The sequence below is a fragment of the Lucilia sericata genome, unplaced genomic scaffold (assembly GCF_015586225.1).
Source record: "Lucilia sericata isolate MDLA Ls3-8-SP2 unplaced genomic scaffold, ASM1558622v1 Contig001340F_arrow, whole genome shotgun sequence".
NCBI classification, from domain to species: Eukaryota; Metazoa; Arthropoda; class Insecta; order Diptera; family Calliphoridae; genus Lucilia; species Lucilia sericata.
The window spans coordinates 90873-104688 of record NW_023995284.1 but is presented as its reverse complement, the minus strand read 5'-3'; the positions used below and the strand labels follow the sequence as shown (position 1 = coordinate 104688).

General features: G+C 28.8%; 1 pseudogene; it reads left to right on the top strand.

Moving 5' to 3' along the window:
• Positions 1–1548: 1548 nt before the first annotated feature.
• The window catches only part of LOC119611018, a 103134-nt pseudogene continuing 90866 nt past the window's right edge, over positions 1549–13816 (top strand).

The following is a 13816-nucleotide window of genomic DNA, read 5'->3' as shown; positions in this document are numbered from 1 at the left end:
TACATTTTAAAATAAACTTATAATAAAGAATTTTCTACAACATTTCATAAGGATACTTATGATAGGTTTATTTTAATGGAAATTATAAATACTTTTAAAATAATGCTTAAAAAACGCTTCGTATAGCAACAATATTTGCAATAATACTTGCTGTACACTTAGTTAGGATAACAAGTTTTACAAATGTGATTGTAAAAGACTAATGATCGCAATAGTTTTGTAATTGTTTTCCTATAAGATATCCCGTTATTTTATTGCGTGTTTTTCTTATTATTATTCTTCTTCATTTCAGTCTTCTTGTTTAGTTTGGCAAAGGCAGTGTTTTTAAGTGTTTAAGAGTGTAATTTTATAAAATAAAGTAATATAAAATTTGTGTTTAAAAATGGTAATTTAATTAATATATAAAAAATGCCACATAATAAAACAATGTGCTTTTTTATTTTATAGATGCCGCTTTTTCTATAGGATTGAGGGAGGACGAGTTCATAAAAAGTATAAACAAGTCTTTTCCATTTACCAATAATAGACTAATACGTAAAATATATATAGAAAAGTGCAAAATTGTAGAAAGTATAATTGAAAAATATCAGTAAAGTAATGAAAAATAAAAAATATGTATGAAACAAAAAAAAAATATTGTTTTAATTGAATTAACAAGCTTATAAAAATGTTACGAAAATAAGCTTACTTCAATCATGTTTCAAAAACTATTCTTCAGTAAGCTTATTTCATAATTGCGATTCTAAGCTTGTTGTAAACTGCAACTAGGAATATTATCACAAGGGTTCAATTTTCTTGATAAAATAATTGTTAACAAGCATTTTACAATAATTATCATAATAGTTTTGCAAACCTAACGCTTATGGTAGTAAGTTTGTTATAAACGAATTTTAAAGCTTTTTGGTTTGTTGGGTAAGTTTGTTATAAACGAATTTTAAAGCTTTTTGGTTTGTTGGGAAGGTGTTTCTTCAGCCTTGATTTTAAAATTTAAGTAAAAAATAACACAAAACTTTGAAAACCCTAATTTATATTTCAAAATTGTTGTTTTTAAATTAATTTAAAAAGATTTCTAATAAAACGGTTTTTGATTTTAAAAAATTTCTTTGTTATTTATTCTATGATTGCACCAGTACTCAATGATAAATCAAAATAAAATACCGAAAACAAACACATGTTGAACTTGAAAATAAAAATGTTGTGAATGGGTTGGGAATTGAAAAGGGAAATAAAAGCAAAACACAGGCAAAAGCAATAACATTAAAAATATCCAACACAAAAACAAACTATAGACACAGAGAGCGTGAAATAACAGAAATGTAAAAAGTAATTTAACAGCAAATAAGTTAACAGTATTTTATACTTAACAGAATAAACACAACTGTTAAGTTATTTGCTCATTTAAAGAGAAAGAGAAATTTATAAAAAAAATGTTAATATAACATTTAACAGAGAGAGAGAGAGAGTACACTTCACATTTTGGATACTCTGTTAACTTAACAGTTAAAACCTGTTTTTCTATAGATTTCTAGCAGAAAATAAGTAAATTGGAGCTAAGGCTCCACTAAACGACAACATCTCACATTTAGTTGGAAACGTGGAATCGTTGTATAAGGTTGTGCTTTTTTGCGGTTTGCGGGTGTTTTTCTATTTCGTTTTAAAACGAATACGGTAGAAAAAAAACAGAATAATTATCTGATTGTGTTTTATTTTTCATGCATATATAAAAAAAATTAAAACGCGTAAGTGTTCATTTGAAAAAATATATATAAAAAAATAGTAAAATAACAACAAATAAAAAAATAAATATTTTAACAAAGTAAAAACGTTGCCAACAAAGCAAACAAAAAAAAAATAAAATAAAAATTTTTAATTTAAAAATTTTAACAAAAAAAAGAAACATAAAATTTATATCATCTATTTTATTAAAAGCTTATTAAGAAGAAAAATAAATATTAAAATGTTTAGACCAAAAAAAAAAATATATTAAATTAAACGGAAATTATTATAAGTTGTTTTTTTTTTCAATCACGTCATTATTGTGTTTACTGCTCAAACAAAAAACATATTTACAATAATAACAACAACAGCCACTAATGCATGTTAAGTTAAACAACAACAACTATGTATATTTACTTAACAGAGAGAAAGCAACAACAACAAAATTAGTGTTTAATCATCATCAGCTTAAATTAATGTGTAGTTTGTGGTTATTTTGTTGCTGTTTTTTTTTAATAGAAATTAACTTTAAATTGCATTTTACTAATTGTTGTTCGCAGTGTATTATTGTGATTTTTATTATATTTTGCAATTCATTGAATTCGATTTTAGTATTACGGGAATTTTTTCTTTCAAGTTTCTAATTAAGGTTTGTTTTTTTCTGTTTTTTTGATGCGACAGATAAATGTGTCGTTATGTAGCGTTTTTTAAGCGGCTTAAAAAATAAAAAATATTGAAAATTTTTGGAATTTTTTAAGTGAAGTGAATAATTAATTTTGCACAAAAAAATTAATAAAAAATTAAAAAAATTATAAAATCAAAAAATATTAATTTATAAAAAATTTCTTGAAAATAATTTAAATATTAATAAAAATCGATAGATTTTTCAAATAAGTAAATAAATTATTTATTTGTAATTTTAAAAGAAATTGCGACTTAATGTGCTTCATAATCGATTAATAAATTTTTCAACGGATGAGAATAATTAACTAAAATTTGTAAAAATAATAATAAAAATTAAAAAATAAAATAATAAAAAATTAATTTTGGAAAAAAAACAAATTTTCAAAGTTTTATGGAAAAAATTAAAAGAAAAGAAAATACAAAATTTTAAATAATTTAAAAATGATTCAAAAATAAAACAAGTAAGAAAGTATAGTCGGGCGTGGCCGACCATATGATATCCTACACCAGTTATGAATATTAAATGTGATTTATTTTTCATAATAAAGCATTTATCTTCAATATTCCCTTGTTCCGATACATTTAAGCAATTTATGGATGAAAAACAAATTTTCTGAAAGAGGCTTTATATGGGGGCTAGGGGCAAATATGGACCAAGCCTAATAAAATTTTGTGAATATATTTATATTTACATAATATTTTATTGTGCTGAATTTCATCGCGATATTTGTGTTTATAAGCTAATTTGGGACATTCAAGTAATTTTCTGAAGGGGACTTTGCAGGGTCAAATGTGGCCCGATCTTTATGAATTTTGGCAGGGTCATCAAGACTTCTATAAAACATAGTTGTGCCGTATTTTATCGATATATCTGTATATTTAACAGAATTATGAGCTCAGAAGCCCTTTTCGGGGGGTTCTGTTCTATGGAGGCTAGGTGAAATAATGGACCGATTTTAACCATTTTACCATTTTAAGCTTCGTCCTTGGATCAAATAAAACGTGCGTGCCAAATTTCATCCAATTATCTTGAAAAATACGACCTGTACCTTGCGCACAAGGTTTACATGGACAGCCAGACGGACGGACATAGCTTAATCGACTCAGAAAACGATTCTGAGCCGATTGGTATACTTTAAGGTGGGTCTAGGACAAATATTTTTGTATGTTACAAACATCAGCACAAATCCAATATACCCTCCCCACTAAAGTGGTGTAGGGTATAAAAATAATGCACTAGAAAATAAATCAGAAATTATAGTCGGGCGACGCCGACCCTACACCTGCTGCAAAAAAAATATGATTTAGTTTTCAAAGTTCATATGTTCCAGAAAGTTCTTTATTGAGATCTTAGGTACATTTTTGTAGTTGAGTGTTTTTTTTTAATTTTGAACGGTTTGCTACTTATAGACCTGAACAAGGAAAAAAATTAAAAAAAAAAAATAATTTTTGCGATTCTGATCATGAAGATAACGTTTTTTTGACTTCAAATATTCACAATTTTTGTTCTTTGTGATAAGAGCAAAAACATTGCCACAGAGAGTAAATCTAAATTCCAAACGGTTGGCAAGATATGAGCCTGAGAAAATGATCAATTTTTTCAAATATGACACCGAGGCCCCAAATCTTTGGGGGCCTATAACTAAAAAAGTGCATGACTTTGGGCAAAACTTGAAGACACGGGTCTTCTTATTTTTGGTCTTCTATGATATAGTGGTGTCCGTATATGATTATTCATCCATGACTTAAAAAATTACACACTGTAATGAAGCATTTAAGTTGAATTGTACCTTGCCTTAGATATACTTAAGCCATTTATTGTTGAATAAAATTGTGGACATTTAAGTCAAATTTTGAAACGGGCTTTGTATAGGGGCTAGGGTCAAATGAGATCCTTGGTTTTACAGCTTTTTGTCGAGATACGAGTATATTACGCATAATTATGAACTTAAAAGCCCTATTCGGCGTTTTTAGTTGTATGGGGGCTAGGTGAAATAATGGACCAATGTTAACCATTTCTAATAGGCTTCGTCTTCGGTACCATAGAAGATCATGTGCCAAATTTCATTGAATTATCGTCAAAATTGCGACCTGTAGTTTGATTACAATGTTTACAAGCCCTATTCAGGGGTTCAGTTGTATGGCGACTAGGTGAAAGTATACCAATCGGCTCTTTCTGTGTAGATTTAGCTATATCCGTCCGGGTGTCTGTGTGTCCATATATACCTTGTGCACACGCTACAGGTGGCATTTTTCCAAATATTTTGATTTGATAAATTGGCATTTACACTTTTTTTTGACCCAAGAACGAAGCCTATTGAAAATGGTTAAAATCGGTTCATTATTTTGCTAGTCCCCATACAACCGTACTACCGAATATGTCTTTTGATTCATAATTATGTTTAATGTTCTTGTATCTCTACAAAAATCGGCAAAACTTAGTTTTATAAAAGTCTAAATAACACGGGCGATTTTCGTAATGATCGGGTTTTCATTTGGGAAAGTCTCCTTCAGAAAATTACTTGATGGTCAAGATCTGCAAATTCCTCTATCAAAACTTATAAGGATAGTCCCATATTTACTCCATATAAACCCTCTTGTATAAAATCTATTTTTTTTTTTTAATTTTCAAAATATTTCGGAAAACCATATTTCCATACATAATTTTGTGTAGCTGTTATATATTCTTAAATTTACGACTTTTAGTATTTATTTTATATGAGAAGAGCCATGTCTACAATTTCTAACCGACTTACTCTTAAATCAAATTTTCATATTGATACTACATTACAACAGTTCTCCTTCCTACCTTTTGTAGTTCACATGGATGTCAAAGTTGTTCTTGCAAAATATGAGGATTCTAGTTCTAATAGATTCTCAGATATATTTTTGTAGATTATTCATATGGGGGGACATGCCTTCTATTGCTAATTGGTCAATTTATTACACTAATATTAACATGAAGTTCAAAGTTGTTCAGATATACGATTTTTTTTTTCAGATATACAAATTTTATTACATAATTCATATGCGGATGTCACGCCACCTATTTTGCTACTTTGAAATACTTATTCAATATTTTTCAATATATTTTCTGTATATAGGAAGTGCCACGCCCCCTATACCCAGCATGCCCATTTTGCTCACAATTGTTCATATTGATGTCATTGTTGTCCATCAGGCATGGGGGGTAATGATTACACAAAGTAATTAATTACATCGTCAATTCCAATTATGTACTTGTAATGTGTAATTGACCAATAACCAATTACAATTACTTGTAAGTGTAATTGAAGTTTTGCCAATTACAATTACTTGTAATGTGTAATTGGCCAATAACCAATTACAATTACTTGTAAATGTAATTGAAGTTTCCAATTGTAATTATTATTATACAAATTACATGTAATTTTATGGAACAAAATTCACAATTACAAGTAATTGTAATTGGAAATACTTCCAATTACAAGTAATTGAAATTGGAAATACTTCCAATGACAAGTAATTGTAATTGGTAAAGCTTCATATTCTGCCATGCCCGACTATATATTCATACTTGATTTATATAGACAAAAATAATAATAAACTAAATTTCGAAAAAAGCTAAATTTTCAAAGCGTTTTAGCACAATTCTTACACTTTATATATACATACATATTTTTACTTTTTCAGACACATTGATCTATTTGACACAGATTGATACAGAAATCGATAAAGAAAATATATAGTATTGGGATAATATCCAAGTTAGACATTATTGAATAAAATCCCCTTAACAAAAATCACTTATTGACAACACTCTTTTACACAGCTACTACTTTTATGTTGTTGCTATTATAAATTATGCTTTTTTGTTGTTGTTGTTGTTGTTGTGTTGTCGTTTTTGCTCATTAGTAAAATGAGTTTTCAACTCTTGAGAGACAATGCTCCCTTCTGTTTGTTGTTAATAAATATTTACTTTTTTTCCTTTCCTCCTTCACTTGTTAATCAAACAAAAAATATATATATATAAAAGGAATCCTGCATATTTTACACATTTATTTATTTTTCTTCCTTTTAAGCTGTCGTTGTTTCTATATTAATGCAAAAAAAAAAAACAAAAACAAATAATACAGCAAATAATTAATTTACCATTTTTTTATACTTTTTTTTAACAAAATTAGTGTTACCAGCTTAATAACAAATATTATAAAAGACGCTTAAAAGCGCTTAAATAAAAAAAACGAAAACCAATTAGTGGAAAAAATCCCTTAAAAATAGATAAAAAACTCAACAAAAAACCAATTTGTTGTTTATCATATAAAAAAATTTTTTGTCTCTGTGTGTGAAAGTGCCACAACGACTACAATAACGACATTTTTGGAGCAGTGCACCAAAACAGTGAGCACCAACGGAGCCAACCAACATCATCGTGTCTTGGTTTTTTTTTTTTTTTGTAAAACCAACAATTTGGATTCCCTCAACGTGTAGAGTAGGTCAGGTCAGTATTACTATTTTATGAAGTTTTCTTTTCATATTTTTATTGTTTTTTATTATATTTCGTTTTTTTTTTTCTTGTTTTATACACTATAGAGTGCTTAGTTTTTTATCTCTATTATACTTTCTTCATCGGTGTTTCGTTTTATTTTGCGGAAAAAGTGGAAAATCTAAAAAAAATATAAGCACAAAAACAAAACCGTTTAAAACTTATTGTTGTAGTTATTGCATTTTTTATCCTGTTGTTACTCTTGGTTTATTTTTATTGTAATGGAAAATTATGACAACCATCTTTGTTTCTTGTTTTGTTTTACAACAATAAGTGAAATGACGAAAAAAAAAATGAAATAACATGAGTTTTTCTCTGTGTTTTCTCTTGTTTAGAATAATGGATTGTAATGAAATGGGATCAAGTTATGCGATATTTTATTGTTATACTTGTTGACTTATTTTTTTTTTTGTCATCTCAGAATTGAACAAAAAATATAATGGAATTTTTTTATAAATAAGAAATTTAAAAAAATTTAAAAAGGAATTCTTCTAGCTTTTTACCAGAATAGTAGATTTCATATATAAATATTTTACAATATATTAAGAACTTAACGTTTCGATTCCAAATACCTTAAGTGGTGCGGTGTGCAGACGGACAATTTGTTGTAATTTATTTTCGGATTAACTTGTTTAGTTTCATATCTTGCCAGATAATATTTTGACAAAATTTAATTTCTTTTAAACTATATCACGTTTTGAATTGGTATACAAGTGGTCCATAGTCGTATGTTTAAAATATATATATATTTTTTTTTTTTTTTTTGGCAAATTGACAATTTTTTAAAATAATATTTTCTCTTCTTTAATTGATCATAAATAAAAATATTTTTTATGATAAAATTTTCGATTACAAATAAATTTTCCAGTAACTATACTTCCTACATATGTATTTCATATGGACCAGCAATTTTCATAGCCTACACCACTATAGTGGGGAGGGTATATTGGGTTTGTGTTGATGTTTGTAACACATTGAGTCGATTTAGCTATGTCCGTCCGTCTGACCGTCCGTCCATGCTTTTAATCAATCCTTTTAATCAAACTACAGGTCGTAGTTTTGAAGATAACTCGATGAAATTTGGTACATGATCTTCTATTGTTCCAGGGACGAAGCCTATTGAAAATGATTAATATCGGTCTATTATTTCACCTAGCCCCATACAACTAAACCCGCCGAATAGGGCTTTTAAGTCCATAATTATGTTTAATATTGAAAATGGTTAAGATCGGTCCATCATTTCACCTAGCCCCCATACAACTGAACCCCAGAATAGGGCTTGTAAATCTTGTAATTAAACTACAGGTCGCAATTTTGAAGATAATTCAATGAAATTTTTCAATAGGGCTTTTAAGTCCTTAATTATGTTTAATATACTCGTATCTCGACAAAAAGTTGCAAAACCAAGTTCCCGAGCTCACTCATTAATTTTGTAATTATAGGGCCTCATTACAAACAAAGCCCCCTTCAGAATATGACTTAAATGTCCACAATTATATTCAACAATAAATGACTTAAGTATATCTGAGGCAAGATACAATACCACTAAAATGCTCTATTATGAAAACTTAATCACATTTTATTACATTATGGTGTATGGTGTTATATGGTCGGCCTCGCCCGACTATAATTTCTTACTTGTTAATACTTGTATGTGTGTATTTTTTATACCCTACATCACTTTAGTATTGAAGGAGTAGTGTGTTTGTGCCGATGTTTGTAACGTCCCATCAGTTCGACAAAGAGACAATTCATCCGAAAAAAACAGTGATTGTCACTAACATCTAACCACCTGGTTGGCACTAATTCGTCCTTCGTCACGGATGTACTCTTTATAAACGAGCATGAATGTAATCGTCACTTTAGTGTCCCCTTTGTAAACGAGAAAGTGGACACTTAACAACAAACTTCAGCTTTTTGTCTGTCTCTTCGTAATCAATGGGGTGACGATTGACTTTCTTCAGCCTTTTGTCCGTCTCTTCGTTCATTCATCCTTGGGCCCAGCTCCACAAGTATTTATAACAGGACGTAAAATTCTAGAAATGGTATCTTAGAATGAAATAAACTTTAATTTTCGCTGAGAACATGAGTATATCCTGGATACTCGATTACTTCCCCAAAATGAAAGAGGCCACTCTAATGTACATTTATAGTTGCCTAAACGAAATAACAAAAATTTAGATTAAAAAAATGAAATGTTCATACAAAGAAATTAAAATTTTATTAAATTAAAAAGTTAATTTTCAATGAACATGCAATAGAGATATTATAGTTCTAATTAAAATAATTATATTTTGTCATACAATTAACAAAAAAAACGATGTAGTCATCATTTTTAGTAATATTAAAAAGAAACTTTTTAAGATTTGTATCTAGATGCATTTAATTAAGATAAAAATGTATAGCAAATAAAAAAGAAAGCATATTTTAAATACTATATCACGGCTGACTAATGACTCAAGCAAAGGAAAAGATCTAAAAACGCCCAAAAGGGTCAAATTGAGACGTAATAAAAAGATCAACTTTGTCCTTTTTGAATTAAATAAAAGATATCAACAATATTTAAAATTAACATCCTTAAAATATGCAATATTAAAGTATAACATTAACAGCTGTAAAATATGCAATATTTGATTAAAACTATTATAATGCTAAAAATCTGCATATTTTTACGTAACCTCTTAAAGAAACTACTTTTACATATACTCCTGGATATAAACATACATATAAAATGTTAATATTACCAACAATAAGAGGAATATTAAAACCAGACAGGAAAACAGATACAGAAATACAAAAATGCCCTTAAGGGAATAACTAAAGAAATTATATTTAATACTACACTGAAAATAATACATGCTTAAATATACGAAAAAAAATTGATACTTTTTTCGTAATATTTACGAAAATTTCGTGTAGAATATGAAATTTTATTTAATTTCTTTGACGAAAACCTTTTGTAATATACTTTCATATTTTATACAAAATTACAACATATTTTATAAAATTTAAGAAAAACTAATATAAAAGAAAAAAATCTTATGGGTGATAATATAAGATTATTTTGCATTATACTTAAATATTTCGTACATTGTACGACATTTTTCGTATATATTAGGTATGGATTATTTTCAGTGTAAGAAAAACTAAAGAAAACATTAAAGAAACCAAAATGCAAATTGTATAAAACAATAAACTTATTTATTAAAACTAACTTGCATTGCCAACATCTAGAAAGGATAATAGACCTCTTTATAAAAGGGCTGTGGTATAGCATAACAAAAAAAAAAAACTGGAAACAGACTGGAAATAAATTTTGTGTAAATACAATTTTAAATATTTATTATAAACCTTTAGTATTCTCTCGAAAATTTATATCTGTTAGATTGGTATGTTTGTATTTTAATATTGTTTAGCTGGCAAAGAAGTGAAAGAATACATAGCCATAACTGCATTATATTGTGTCTTTATTTACCAGAAAGAATGCACACACACAAAAAGACCTTGAAATGTTAACAACTGCATCATTATTATCATCAGTAGGGTAAGAAGAAAGAGAAGACTAAGAAGAAGCTAAAATAATTGTAATAGTTGAACCCAGCAGTTTTGCAAGGACTTATAGTATTCGTTGAAGAATGCACTTTCCTTAAATGTCCTTACACTCTTTAAACTCAAAGTTTGAATGTAGACAAGTAAAAGAGGGGAAGTTAGTTTTAACTTTAGACTCCCTTATCTACTAAGAGGTTGTATTGAACCTTGTTCTCGTTATTTTTGTCTCCTAAGTACTGTAGAATACTAATGGAATTTTTTTCAGTTTTCTGCGTAACCTCATTAGTGACAATTCAGTGTCTGCTAGGTATCATTATACCCTTCACCTTCGTGAGAAGGGTATATATAAGTTTGTCATTGGGGTCGATTAAGCCATGTCCGTCTGTCTGTCTGTGTGTGTGTTTGATGAAATTAGTTTTCTGAAGACCTCTGACATCTTCGGGATCCAAATCTTCAATAATTCTGTCAGACATGCTTTCGTAAAGTTTCCTATTTAAAATCAACAAAATCCGTTCATAAATAACGGAGATATAAGCAAAAATCCGAGACAACCTCTGAAAATTTCATCAAAAAACACAATTTTTTGCATTTTTGCCGCCACCATGAACTACTTGGTTGTACAACATTCAAATGTAATGACAAATTTGTGCAAATATTTTTGAACTTTTTTCTCTTCCATTTACTCTCGAAACAATGCAAACATGTATTTATAAAAAAAATAGCTTTTGTGGTTTGTTATTCATACTAGCAGTAGTAGCACAAATACAATTTTAGTCAGAAATATATATTTAGTCACTTTAAGGTCATATTAAGGTAGAGCAACTCATAAATAACTGAATCATAGTACTCACCTATAAAACTGCTCTTAAACTTAGAGAATAAGTCGTCAGATAATATCCGTATTTTGTTCTTAATCAGAATGTCTAAAGTCTGCACCATTTAATGGACATTCTTGTATTTACTGAACCTCACAGTTGCAACGTAATTCACCGAATTATTTTCGATCCAGATTATTATTTACCGTCTGCTTTGTTTTTTAAAGGACAGGCAGATTGTTATTATAAATTCGATTCAAAAGTTTCTACTGTCCCGGTGGTGGATGTGGAATTATTTAAAATATAATATGGTTACTTATAAATCTACCCACGTATAATGAATTTTAAGTATAAAATTAATGTTAAGAGAAAGGAAATGTACATTGTCACAAAACTAAAACGAAGAAAAACAAAGGAAGAGTAGATATACATATGTATGTGTGTATAAATTTACTATGTTGTATGCATGTAGATTACAACACTATTTTTAAAACAGTAATATTCATTTCTGATTGATTGTATGATTACTACATCCACATACAACTCAATATATCCTTGAAAGATTGCGTTTTATCGAAAGTATGTATATCTCGTAGTAGTAGTTTCAAATGTAATATCCCTTGAAGCCATTGTGTCTAGTTTGGTTATCCTAGGAATATATCAGGAAAAAAAAACAAGAACACAAAATACAACAATGACAAATTCATTGGCTGTAGCAGCGTAACAGCATTATTATTAATGCATTAGTGAAAGTAACAAAATGTTTCTCACTGCTAAAGAACCACATCATCATAACGTTGATTGATCTAACTACGACAATTTGCTGTCTGTTACTGCAACATCTACTGCGGCTGGCAGTTACCATTTGTTTGGGTTTTAACAAAATACCCGCTTTTCAAATTGTATGCCCTTCATGTGATTGTTCAGTTTATTCTTCCTGTTGTAATTTCTAGTAGATCTTTCTATTGTATCTTATTGTTTGTTGAGTTTTTTGTTTGTCAATGTTTGTTGGAAATTGTCTTTTCTATTTATGATGAAAATAACGACATTGCAGCTAAATCCTGCCTCTCAATTTAGCCTTCGCTGGATTAAAGAAATTTTTAAAAAGTTTAATTTAAATAATTCGCAATTTCTTAGTTTCATTATTTATTGTAATCATGTATCAGTTTGGGTGTAGAGTTTTTGTAGTAGATTTTTCATTAAAAAGAAAATAAATTTTTCTTAAATTTTTGGCATTTTCTAAAGTCTATAGTCTAGTCTATAGTCTAGTCTATAGTCTAGTCTATAGTCTAGTCTATAGTCTAGTCTATAGTCTAGTCTATAATCTAGTCTATAGTCTAGTCTATAGTCTAGTCTATAGTCTAGTCTATAGTCTAGTCTAGTCTATAGTCTAGTCTATAGTCTAGTCTATAGTCTAGTCTATAGTCTAGTCTATAGTCTAGTCTATAGTCTAGTCTATAGTCTAGTCTATAGTCTAGTCTATAGTCTAGTCTATAGTCTAGTCTATAGTCTAGTCTATAGTCTAGTCTATAGTCTAGTCTATAGTCTAGTCTATAGTCTAGTCTATAGTCTAGTCTATAGTCTAGTCTATAGTCTAGTCTATAGTCTAGTCTATAGTCTAGTCTAGTCTAGTCTAGTCTAGTCTAGTCTAGTCTATAGTCTAGTCTATAGTCTAGTCTATAGTCTAGTCTATAGTCTAGTCTATAGTCTAGTCTATAGTCTAGTCTATAGTCTAGTCTATAGTCTAGTCTATAGTCTAGTCTATAGTCTAGTCTATAGTCTAGTCTATAGTCTAGTCTATAGTCTAGTCTATAGTCTAGTCTATAGTCTAGTCTATAGTCTAGTCTATAGTCTAGTCTATAGTCTAGTCTATAGTCTAGTCTATAGTCTAGTCTATAGTCTAGTCTAGTCTATTAGTCTAGTCTATAGTCTAGTCTATAGTCTAGTCTATAGTCTAGTCCATAGTCTAGTCTATAGTCTAGTCTATAGTCTAGTCTATAGTCTAGTCCATAGTCTAGTCTATAGTCTAGTCTATAGTCTAGTCTATAGTTCTAGTCCATAGTCTAGTCTATAGTCTAGTCTATAGTCTAGTCTATAGTCTAGTCTATAGTCTAGTCTATAGTCTAGTCTATAGTCTAGTCTATAGTCTAGTCTATAGTCTAGTCTATAGTCTAGTCTATAGTCTAGTCTATAGTCTAGTCTATAGTCTAGTCTATAGTCTAGTCTATAGTCTAGTCTATAGTCTAGTCTTTAGTCTAGTCTATAGTCTAGTCTATAGTCTAGTCTATAGTCTAGTCTATAGTCTAGTCTAGTCGATAGTCTAGTCTAGTCTATAGTCTATAGTCTATAGTCTATAGTCTAGTCTAGTCTATAGTCTATAGTCTAGTCTAGTCTATAGTCTAGTCTATAGTCTAGTCTATAGTCTAGTCTATAGTCTAGTCTATAGTCTAGTCTATAGTCTAGTCTATAATCTAGTCTATAGTCTAGTCTATAGTCTAGTCTATAGTCTAGTCTATAGTCTAGTCTA